Raw genomic sequence first — 13,091 nt, 5'->3', positions numbered from 1 at the left:
CGCTGTCTTCGTTCGATTACTCGCCGTTGATCGACCGTTACGTTGCTCTGTGGAATGGAAAATGTTTTTTCCTCCTCGTGTTACAATATTATCGACTAGAAAACTCGTTCCGTACAGGATTGTCCGTACGAAAACTTGTCTGAAATTTAGCAAATATTAGTTTTCGAACCATTTGAAATCAGGATATTTTTTAATCATTTAAAAAACATCCAATTGTTTGTAGAAATTTTATAAAATGTAACGACTGTTGTTATGACGAAAGAAGCGTACGATTTATGTAAAGCAAGGGATAATGGACGTTTCTGAATCTCTTATTACAACGAATGAAGAACGCCTAAAAGTGATGTTCACAGTCGAAGGGTTAATTGGGCGTTTAATTAATTTCAGTCAATCTTCAAAGTTTTTCGTTAACCTTTATACTCCGTGTGACTTTGAAGTCTTATTTAATTTTTTTCCGCTACGTGACTTACACATCGTGTTCTATAATCTCTCTTTAGTAACCGATAAGATTGTAGCTATTATCAACTCTAGCTTCAGATATCGGAGTAATAATAAAATCTTTGAAAACTATAAATTCATTGTTAATTTATATTAGGTTGATATTTCTTGGTTTTACGTTACATACACATTTTGATAGTCACGAAAAAAGTTATTAAAACAATGTCTTCTGAACAATCGAATGCATAAGTATTATATAAATCGTCGAAGAACGTGATAGTCCTAATCAATTTGAAGCATCGTGTGAAATAAGAGGATTCCGCTGGTAAATGAAATCGTGGAAAAAAAGGTGATCGGTGGAGAGGTGCCGGTGGGGCAATATCAAATATTTTTTCAACAAATACAGAAGAAAAGAACGGAAACACGGAGAAGGGAAGGAGGGGGGTTGCGTAGCGTGAGTTACAACCCCATCTCATCATTTCAAATCGACAGATTTATTTCCCCGCGTGGCCGGCGAACAAACACCGATGCAGGGGGGGGGGGCTAACACGGCTGGCAAAACGCGCCGTATGTATCCACTCGGTTGTCGAACGATAAAAAATCAAGATTTCCCGACCAACAAACGAAACACGTTAAATCACGTTCGGTGCTGTGCACGAATGGGACGCAGCTGCCGCCCGGCTAAATCGATCGGAAACAGAATTGAGCCGTTTCCGGTCCTCGTCGGGCGGCCCCGCCGCCGCCGTAGTTTCGGGGGCTGGAGCGTTCTCGCTGGTTCCCGCGTCGCACGTGAAATCTCTGCGATATAATAAGATCACCGTTACGAAATAATTGCACCGTACGCACGATAATACGCGGCCCGTCACGACGCAACGCAGCAACCCCCCTCGTTCGTGCGTTTTTATTCGTCGGGGCGCTTTTCATGCTCGACGCACGGGGCTGACCGATGAACAAGCGAAATGGTCGGCCACCAGAAGAGAACGAGGTGTCTTGTTGCGCGTGGATAACGTTTAAATGATTTCTTGGCCTTGGATGACGAAATGGTTCTACTTTCGAACCGGTCCATTTCGATATTCGTACGATTACGGAGAGTCTGATTGCGATATTTAGAGTCTACGGTGGAAAATAAAATAAATATTATGCATCGTGTTGGGTAAGAAGCAATGCTGGATTTCTGCAGTAGATTGTTGCTTTCTTTTGGTTTCTAATACAAAGGGGTACTCGTAACTGATAATATATGTTAACTATTGTTTATAATTATTAGGAAGTTTGGTCTGTACGAAGAAAATTTGATAATGTAAAAATTACATATTTATTACTTTATTGTAGCGTAAGCCTTGTCCATCAAGATTCTAACTCTCCTGAATAAGATTTATCTTAGATTTTCAGCATTTTCGTAATGCCTTGCAACATTTACCGCATATTCGATAAGTGTCCTAATACGTACGAGCGGGAGTGTACATACAAATTTTGAAAGCTGACACTTCAACCGATATTTTTTTGTTATAAACAAATTATATTTTGGCCAATTCGTTACACCATATTATTCTACATAAAAAATGTTTTTATGTTATCTTCTCTGGTTTTCGAGATAGTACTTTGGGGTCGAAACTTCAAGGGGTGGTTTCACCCCTTAAAGTCGCGTCTCAGCCGATAAAAAAAAATACGTATCCCTTATTTTTGATTGCTTTACAGACATACGAAGTTTCATCAAAATCGGAGGGAGAAATTTCCGTGCCTTCCCTTGTTAATTCAGTGCTGGTAGTTTTAATGTTAAAAACACCCGAAGAACTGGCGATGAGTAAAATCGAGAAAAATAGAATTGTATGTGCGGTTTGTTTTCAAATACCACCGACATCGTGACGCCATCGCGCCAAACAGTTCGAGTTACTCGTTACAGAAACTGTCTAGCTTCCGCTCTGCTCTATCGTTCTCGGAAGTTTTTGTTTTGTCTGGCGAACCGGAATGTTTGATGCACCGTCGCCGACCAATTATATCATTACACATGCGCAGGGAACAGCGGCATGTGGTTTCACTGGGCGCGTGTGCACCGCTGGTATACGCTGATGAAGTGTTCCGTGGTTGTCGCGAATTAATTGGGTTGTTCGTTTACTGGTGAAACTCCTATGCATTGGTGGTCGGAAACGTAAGGTGTCTGATAGAGGTTGAAAGAAATACAGACGAAAACGTGAGGAGTTGAACACGGATAAATGTGAGTTTGATCTTCTGAACTGTAAATGGAGAAAGGATAATCCTTTAAATAAAAGGTATAAACTTCGTTCACTCTTCTCTATTATCATTCTGATCTAACCTGTTGGATGACCAACCCCCTGAATCACTAAAGGCCCCAATTGATAAACCTGTCAAGCTACTGTGTCCAATAAATGAATCGGTAAAGGTGACTTATTCTTGCAGTGGCTAAGGGTTAAGTGCTAAGACTATTGTTATTGTTTTTAACTATTGACATTCGTTATTTCCAGCTGTATGGTGTTTTTCGTATTTCATTTAAGGTTGCTCAGAGTCTGTATGTAGTGAACATTGTTAAGACATGATTTTCATTGTGAATTCTGAAGTCAATAATTATTTTAGGAAATTGGGGTTGGTCTTATTGAAAAAGTCGATATTTTTTCACACCTTAACCCCTTTACCACAGCACGTCACATACTGTATATTAACGGAAAATTTACAATCTAAGGAATAGTACTCAGAATTGCTCTTTAATATCACAATTCACGTGATTTTGCGAAACAGTCTTCTATACTTATTGTACCCATATGAAAATATAGTTAGTCATTGAAATTTCAATACTGTATTTCTCTTACACTCGTAGATTTCCAACGAATCTTTTAATATATCAAGTCAAGGTGAACTTAATACTAAAGGCAGGAATTAGACGAAGTTATGTAAGTCTGGATGAATAATGCCAGCAGCCATCTTGAATACGAAGCACAGAGTCTCGTCGAAATTGTATCAACGCTGTAGTTTTCCGCTTCTAGGTTGCGTGAAGCGTTTCAATGGGTAGACGAACAATGTCGTTGGACCCGTTCGTGGTGTTCCAGCACTTACGTGTAACGTTGAAAAAGGACGCCCGTCGCGAAAATTCGTTCGAATTCACGGGAACGCAGGAAATCCACTCAGCCACTTAAGCTCTGCGTCGTAATTAGATCGAAATGACGCAGACGCCGCGGAGTCGCGCGACTCGTTCGGAATTCGCTTAATTGAATGATTCGCTAGTCTAATTGTTATTTCAATTAACGCTCGCCTGCTCACGAGCCCGCGACATCTACGTAGAGTGGCGCACCTGTGCTCGAAGACGAACCAGCGACTATTCGAGGTTTCATGGTCGGGCAAGAACGCATTGTGCCGACAATGAGCGCTGTGAATAACAACGAGGCATTCGTGAATTTTCCGACACGCGAAGAATGCAAAATTTTGGTCAAGAATATATGTTCCTTTATTTGCTGCAATAACTATATAACTAAAAAATCACGATTTTAGGGAAAACGAGTGTGAATGTTTTGATCGCTATTTTTTTTTTGGTGTATACTTTTGGTATTGGAGAGCTGTACCCAGGAACTGTGTTTGCTTCCTTACTGGTAATTTTTGAATGATTAGAGTGATGTTACCTTCAGGAAAATAGGATTAGATTAGTTAATACCGTTGATAGGGAAAAACTTCCAAAAATCCTGTACAGAAGTGTGGATGTTTTGATCGCTATAATTTTGAACGAACATTATATACAGACTCCTCTCGATTATTGTCCCGCGATGTACTTAGTACATACAGTCACTAGAATTACAAATCATTCTCACAAACAATCGTACACAATAGTACTATCCTAGAGGATAGTACGAGACTTACACGAGAAATACAGTTTGTCATTAAAATTTTAATAGTGTGTTTCCCTTAAACTTGTGTGTTTCCAATAGATCGTTATTGTAATTTCCAAATATCCTACCAAAGACTCAAGGAGTTCGAGATTCTCAAGAAGCTTAGGAATTTATATTAACAACATTTTAAAGAATTCCGAAGAATTTACGTCGCGTTACACTTGTATGATATTTTGAAGGTTGAGCTTTTTATCGTTGATGTGATACACCATGGGACGGTTTGAATATCATCGGCATCTGCGAGACAACGGGGGCAGGAACGCGTACCATGTCGGTTCCCCTGGCAGCACAGGTGTCCTTCGACTGTCCACGTTAATGTGGACTTCACGATACAATGGCCTTTCAGGAAAGACCAGGCCATCGTTACGGTTTTTAATGGTCTTTAACGTATAAACCGTCATGGGACACTTGGGACAGGTGAGTGGACGTGTCACGGCTTATGTACTGGCTGATGACATTGCCTTTCACAGTAATTAAGATGTTCGAAATAGTCTTTTCCATTAGGAAGTAAATTACAATTCTAGGATTTCCGTTAATTGTATCGAGTTTCGAGTCAGGGATAAATAAAATGACAGTTGGATGAAAGAATTTTCGATTTACCAATTATGGAACGAAATATTGAAGTAATCGAGGCAGTAAATTGGTTGGTCCCTCGATCGAAACAGACGCGAGCCGTTAGCTCGCGCTGAATTCCTAACAAGTTTATACAAAACTCGATAGTGTTCATGCTTCCTGTTCCATCGGAGAAGGGCTTGTTTCCTGTAGTTTGATCGCTCCCTTCGTGGCCTTCTCTCCAACCCCATTTAAAATCGTTGTCTGAAACGAGCCCTCCGCCACGATAATTTGATTGCTTCGCCATCGAGGCCAGACCCTAGCCAGAATTCGTAATCGCAGCTGCGTATTCGTGGCCGTTCCTGATAGTCTGTTGGGCAAACACATATGTATATCGAAACGGTCGTTGAAAAAATTCATATTCTTGGTTTTCACAACTCAACTTTAATTTTCTGTTAAACATCCTTTGAATTAGAAATAATGGAACAATTTCTGGGTTTCTATCACTTTGATTTGGAATTTTAGGGGAGACCGGGGTTAAAAGTGACAGAGGTTGGTTGTACCAGGGCTTAGAACTTTTTAAATAAAAGAGAGCGCTATGATAACAAATAATTAATAAATGAGGATATCGATTAATCTTATTAAGAAGATAAGGTTATGTAGTTCTAATTATAAAAAGACTGGTAGCTACTGATAAAGAAATTAAAAGAATAATTGTTGTTTCCTAGTTCAATTTTCTTTATAATCTGGTAAATCTTTATTCTCCAGACCAATAAGACATACCTAGATTAATAAACTAAATTTTATAGAAAAATGGCATTAGAACAGTCAAGGATTCACTGAAATTTCCAACAATCTCATTTCGAGCTCTCTTTTACCAATCTCAACCCCTAGTAAAATAAGAATAACACAGTGTGTGTTTGTGAATCTGTAAAACAGAATCTTTACTTCCATTAATTACGTTTCATCAGCGGCAAAGAGGAAGGGGGCAAACAATCGTTGTCCGTGTGCGTTTGCAGGGGGCCGTTACGAGGCGTCGTTAAAGGCGCCTGTGTGCGCACGCCGCTAATAATCATAATTCGCGAGATCGTCTAGCTGGTAGGTAGGTACCGCCGCCTGAAACGAGACGCCGCCACGTGTAATTCGAGTGACAACTGACGCGGGCGTCTACGCGTTAAACGCTCATCCCGGGTCGCGGCGAGACCCAATCTCCACCCCGTGGCCGTGGAACTTTTTTACGAGAACCGACGGCGGGGAGGTCGGGGGAGGTCACGAGACGGCGGGTGTGCTCTCTGCAAATTACGGTGGAAACGGTGGCTTTCTTCCAGACATTTTTCTCGGGCCCGACAGCGCAGAATGAATCACCGTTTCCTCCTCCTCCCTCGGCCGTCGCCGCCGCCGCTGCGCCCCGTGGAACAGGAATTTAACATCGCGCCTCATTTCTCTTATTTACAGATGCATTTGCGTAAATTCACCACCGCCCATCCCCTCCCCGGACATACCCCCGTTCCCGGGCGCGGCTTCTTCATACGACCAGTGTTTCTTTTGGTTTTATAGGGCGATCCGTTGGCTACGCGATAATTCTCGCGGAATTCCTGATCTTGGACCCTTTATGGGGTTTTCCTGGAGATACGCTGAGAGTCCATTTCGTCGGGGGATGGAAATATGATGCGTCTGTTATTCCTTGGACACGAAGTTGACGCTGGGTGTCTAATTCATGGGAATCTTGTGGTTCGAGGAAGGAACGTGAGGCAAAGTGAAAATTAAAGTTGATTAGGAATTGTTGAAATTATTTGTTATTTCTTTAGTGTACGATTTGATTTGTTAAGCCGCCAGAACCGAGGGATTATAGTTGGGACGTGAAGTTTGGGGCGAGTCTACGAGATCGCTGAACTTTTAAATTATTTATACGTAAATGCAGAATTCTTTTTTATTGCTTTATTTTAGTTGGACAATTTTGTAATGAGTGTTACAGAGTTCTGTTGATTTCTAAACTTAACCTTCAGAGGGTGGATGTTATTGATCATGGAATAATCGGCGGTGCTTGGGTTCAGATACACACTGACTGATCTGTTTCTAGAGGTGTTTGGGGCTGAATGTCTTAAAAATGTACTGATCTTTTTATAAAATTCTGATATAAACAATAATAGACTTTGGTCAGTTTCTATAAGCTGTAATGGTACCTTAAGTTTCCAAAATCCTGAGTCAAAATGGACCAGGATACCGTCGTCTGAAGGTTGAATTGATAAAACTACAGAAAAGAGTTGAACAAGAAGAATAGAATTAACGGAATCTCTGAGACTCCACCGCGGCACTACAGGGTTAATAAAAATTAGATATTATTACAGAATGTACGAATAAAGAGAAAGGTTCCCTTTCACATTCGACGAAACCACATGCACGACGTTCGATCAGAAAAATCGAAACCGACCCGAAAAACTCGATACGCAAAGAACCGCGCGAAAGGAAATTAATCCCCGCGAACATGTAAGTACCACTGTTTAAGATCAGATAATTTGTTTCATAAAACAAGATTTACGGGAGCCACGCTCGATATAATTGCCCCATTGGTAACGGCTCGCGACTTAACCGACCGTAAATTATTCGGACAGGGTAGATTTGCAGCCGCCTCCATTTACACAAGGGCCGTCCGAGAGGATCTGCAATTCCTTTTATCCGCGTCGTCGTCGTCGTCGTTCAGGCCCGAAAACGCGGAAACCTCCTCTTTGGGAGGGGGGGGGGGATGAGTTGGGTGGCGTTAATCAACGTGGAACGCGGGCAGAAAGACGGAACCGCGATGAATGAAATTCCGCCTTGGCCCCCTATTAATATCCATCAGCTCCCATAACGGGTGTCGCCCGGGCTCATAACGTCTCGCCACGCGCGCTTCTCCACCGTCTAGGAACGTCTCTTCTCTCTCCTCTCCTCTCCCTTTCTCTCTCTGTGCGCACGCGGAGATTACTCGTCCCGGCGGCTTCATTTGCTTCCACGAGTACGCCGCATTTTACGCAACCGCGAAACAATCTCGTCCCGTCTTGGAAGTTTTTTTACGCCGGCAGCGTGTACCAGGCGAGAAAAAAAAAACGAAAAACTGAAAAAGAAGGACGAAGGAAGAGGACGAGGAGACGAGCTGTGGCGTCACGGCGTGTTTTATTTACCGAGCGGAAAAGCCTAGACTTTGCACTACCGCCACCGAACCACGACGCCCCAGCCTGTCTTCCAGCTTGTCTGTATGTGTACAAACGCGGTCCCATCCACACGAGAATCATCCAGCCGTGTCCACCATGTTTACGACAAAACCTTGGTATACGTACCTACGTGTGGACACCGCGATCGTACACGAGCGTGTGTAAATGGGGAAAGTGGGTGGTCCAAAGTAAACGCGACAAACCGGGTCAGACCGTCTGCCCCCCATTTCCACTGTTACCTATCGGTGGAACGTGTTTTATCAGCGGCGTCCGCCACGGAAATCCGCGCCTATGAACTTCAGACACCTAAAGAACGGGAAGTAGCACCGTAAGTTTGGGTTACTTTGACTCAATCGGCGGCAACTTTGTCCTTAAATCAGAAAATTATCATTTTTTTATTTTCTAACCATTCTTAGTACCCACGAGGCGAAACGTAAATGAGAAATTCTGATACAGAAAGTGACGAAAGTATAGTACTCTCGATATTTTTTATGTAATACAAAATACACTTCTCTATGAAATACAAATGAAGCGGAAAATTATCGTTATTTTTAATAAATATCTTCAAGAATGCATATTTACCAAGGTATTTCTAAATCGTACACGGAAAAATTGTAAGGTACTTAGAGGATTAATTTGACAATTTGCAGAGCCGCAAAATCGAAAATGAACATTTTCTGACTTGGGAAAAAGTTACCCCAATTTAAGGTGAAGAGCCTAGTTCCTAGAAGAAACTAACATTCCTTGTATTCATCTGATAAATAGACTGCGGATTTTATGCATTTATAGCATACTACTTAAAATTTCTAAACTTCTACAAAATTTTTCATCCTGTTTTAAACCCAGTAGAATAGTAAATAAAGATAAACAGATTCTGGTTCGACTCCAGTTCCCGGTAAACTAACTCATAAAAATCAACAATTTGCATAAACATACGCAATCCACCGACCAACAACTCGACGGATGGTAATTCATGAATGCGCCGAGAGATAGAATGTACAAATTGCGTGTAATTCGTAGAATCCATTTGCACGGTAAGCCGGTACAAATGAAAGGGCGCGTACGGAGTTTAATTAAAGAAGCGTATAATTGCCGTGGTATATACACGGCGAATCCGAAGAACGTTCGAAATTGTTGAAATTTCACCGCGTTCCCTAACAGGAAAGGGTTTCCCGTCGGTGGGGGGGAGGGGGAGGGGGAGGGAGGCGTTCATCAGCGTTGTCCACGCGAAACTCCAATTTGCCCCTGGGAATAATGTAAACCGAATTCCGCTCTCTCCTGGACTTGCCCTCGCCGAAAAGCGCTTTAATTCCCCGGCCGCTTAATTCCGTGCGTACGAATGCCACACGTGAATATGCATGACCCGTACGGTTACCGTGGGTAGCGTCGAACAGAGAGAGAAAATATATATAGATAGGACGAACAAGAGAGAGAAAGAGAGCGAGTTGGATGCCTGGATGGGGATGAAGAGGGTGGAGGAGGAGTACGGGACCGACCTGTCGCGACGCCGATTTATTTTGTTTTGCAACTTTTGTCGCTCGAATCCCGCGAACCTATTAAAATGCCGTCCGGCACGACCGCGCCCGTCTGCTCGCTATCTGGTCGTTCCCTTTCTTTTTCCTCCATCTCGTCCCACCGTTCCTGGCTGCCCCGTTGCCCGTTTCGTTTCCGTGAAAACTTTTCCCCTTCGTTCACCGACGGGGGGCCTCGAGCAATGGCGGTGGCTACGGCAGCCATGTTAAAGGACCCACGGGCGAACGACACCGGGACGATCGGGCTTCGTGCTTCTTGCCCTCTGGGGATTATTCCTTTAATCAAGGGAAACGAGTCACGAAGAGATCCCGTGCCGCGCAAAGCGGCTGTAAACGCGCTTTATCGCTTCTTCCGTTGGGGAAGGGGGTCGAGGGGGATGAGAGTTTATTGGTGGGACCCAATTTAGGGGGTTGATTCGGAGTTTAAAAGTGAAGAATATTGTCACGGATCGGAATGGTGGGAGGGACCATAATTTGGAGGATGTTGGAGTCGGTAGTTTTAGATTTCTGTGATTAACGGGTGTAATGTATGAGGTATAATGAATTGTAGTTTTACTTTCTGTTTGTAATATTAGCAGTACCAATAAGGAGTTCATTATGTATTGACGGTATCGGTATTCGTTTCTACAGAATTCCATGATTTGTACCAGCGTTTCTTATCCTTCTTAACACGTAACCCAAACTATTTGTTCATAATGGTACCGCGACCCAAATGTTTATAATATAAAATTTTTAGAAACCTGTTAGATCGGAGTCACTGTATATTACAGGGGTAGGGAAGTTTTTCGATGGTAAGGGCCACGTGTAATACTTTTCATACATTTTTGAATGTTTAACATCCACAAACATTGCTAATGATAAATATACTTCTATAAAAAAAAAAATGAATTTAAAAAAGTAGTGAATTAGATATTGATACCCTTAATACAAAACCACACAAGTTGGGTGTCAAAAGCTGGAACATTCTGTGTATCATAAAGTAATTTATTTCACCGTGTACCTATAGTTATGCACTCTATAATTCAATCCGTGTCCCCCCTGGTAGTCATCCTCGAACCCCGAAAAAAAAGTAGATCAAAGAGGGTGGCGCAGGCTTTACGACCTCGGGAACGCGGTAATTTCGCCCTAGGAGGCGATCGCAATTGGTCCGGCAATTTTCAGGGAAACTTTTATGCACGAACGAACGAACCACCACCACCGACACTCGTTAGAAATCCCATTGACGATGCTCCCAGCCAGGCAGCGTAATTTGTCGCGGCGGGCACGCCACCCCCTTCCCCCCCTTTGGTGACTTGTACACGGTTTCTCACGTACGGTTCCATATTTACGTAGGAAAGCCGCGAAAGAAAAGGGTAGTGGTGGGTGGGTGGTGAAAAGAGAGAAACGAGAAATCGCCGAGAGGAAGACGAACCGTCTGAAATAAGGCTCGAAACCTCAAACCTCCCGGAATCTCCGGCATCGTGCAAGTATCACGTCTGCCTGCCAGCCTCCTGTCCCTCCCACGGCTCACCCCTTTACCCTCCCGTTGCTCCCCTGTATATACAGGGTGAGTAAATGGAAACTACTATCGAAAATAATTCGCTTATAATCGATTGTATCAGAAAACGTTTTAATAAATTATGCAGCATTTTAAGGGATGCATCGGATGGATACAATTTGTTTTCTATATATCTTATTTCTTTTTTAGATATCAAGGTGACCTTGAGTTTATTCAAGGTCAATGCATCCTTTTTTTCATACCACATTATTGCCAATAGAAGGACCAATTCAACCACCTATCTGTATTAAACAAAAGATGTATTGACCTTCAAAAAACTCAAGGACACCTTGATACCTAAAGAAAAAAAAATAAGATATAAGGATATTAAATTGTATCCACCCGATGCGTCCCATAAAATGCTATATAATTCATTAAAACGTTTTTTGATACACCTAATACGTGATGAATTATTTGAGATAGTAGTTCTTATTGACTCACCCTGTATACGTGTGTGTGTGGCGGCCACCCCTTTCTCCGCCGCGCCGTCGCCGCCGTCGTTTTCATCTCTCCTTTCACCCTGCCCTCGTCTCACCCGTCCCAGCCACCCCCGCGATCGCGTCCTCCTACCCCACGAACTGAAACTCCTCTCTCGCCACTCCAGACGACGACGACGACGACAGAGGCTCCCGGTAACGGAGACTCCTTGAAACGTCGAACGAGAGAGCCCCCGTTACGACCGTTTTCTCGTAGACGCGATCGACGACAACGACGACGCCTCGGTTGCACGCGTTAACGTGGATCTGCAAGGTCGAGCCGAAGGACGACTCACCCAGGTTCCCATGAGATCGATCGGTGTGTCCGCGAGGACCTGGGAAAAATTGCAGCCGGACACGAGAACCACCCAATGCTTGACCTTTGATCTTTTGGATCCGCGACTCGATTTCTTGGGGGTGGTTAACGATGGTAGGTTGTGCGGCGACGATTGATGTTCGTGTTATTTTTAATCGACCTTTCGAACAAGTCTGACGGAATTGTATAGGGTGCACCGAAAGAGGGGGCTAGCAGCTGGAGATCTGGCGGTAAATGCGAGTCTGACAATGAGCGAAAAGGTTACAATAGTTATTATTTCTTGGTCTCCGGCTTGAAAATAGCGGAGAATGAAGTTCAGCCTTCTTTCGTGGTCAGTGGGTTGTAAAGGATTGATTGTGGATCTACAGCCTCTGATAAATGAATTAGGACTATTCTTGATTTACAGCATCTTACGTATTTTCAGGAAAATTGAAGGGGCTGAAGCTAATTTAGTAATAAACTTTATTAACTGGTGAAGTACACACGTAGTTTTTTAAATTTTTATTCTTTTTTACGTACACACGGAAAAAGACATTTAGAGTGCAAACGAATGACAAAAATGCCTTACAGTCTATTCTGACGTAGCTTAATACAGAAAATATAATAATACAAAATCGAGAATAAATATGGTTACATTACATTTGTTATTCATACACTAACCTAGCATAAATACTGAATAGTAATAAATATACTGCAGGTGTTTATGCAAATAGAGATATTTATGTGTTAATTCACAAGAACTGGAGTTAAAGGGAAACTTTCTAGTTAAGGGTATATTTTAATAATTAATTTATAATTAAATTTCCTTCAGGTATTAAACACGAAAGACGTTGAAAATTGTGTAGTGGTCCCAATCCAATGGTCAGGGACTGTGCCAGTAGCTTGAATGGATAATTTTTGAAGAAAGTATGAATACTAATTATGTTAATAAAACATTAATATTTAATATCGAGGAGGCTTCGATTTCCATCGGAAAAATTTCATGGCTCGGAAAAACATTCCACGAAGACCGTGGAACGGATGGATATAGATATAACCGGCGTCCAAAAATAAGAATTGATCCCCCGGTGATTTATAGTCTGCGCAGCGCGTCGATGTCGGATGATTATGGATGGTGTTAAACGGTAGCTCCCGACACGGCAGATGTGGTTCGGGCGGTTTA

Source organism: Dufourea novaeangliae, unplaced genomic scaffold, assembly GCF_001272555.1.
Source record: "Dufourea novaeangliae isolate 0120121106 unplaced genomic scaffold, ASM127255v1 scaffold101, whole genome shotgun sequence".
Taxonomy (NCBI): domain Eukaryota; kingdom Metazoa; phylum Arthropoda; class Insecta; order Hymenoptera; family Halictidae; genus Dufourea; species Dufourea novaeangliae.
Note: the sequence above shows the minus strand (reverse complement) of the source record.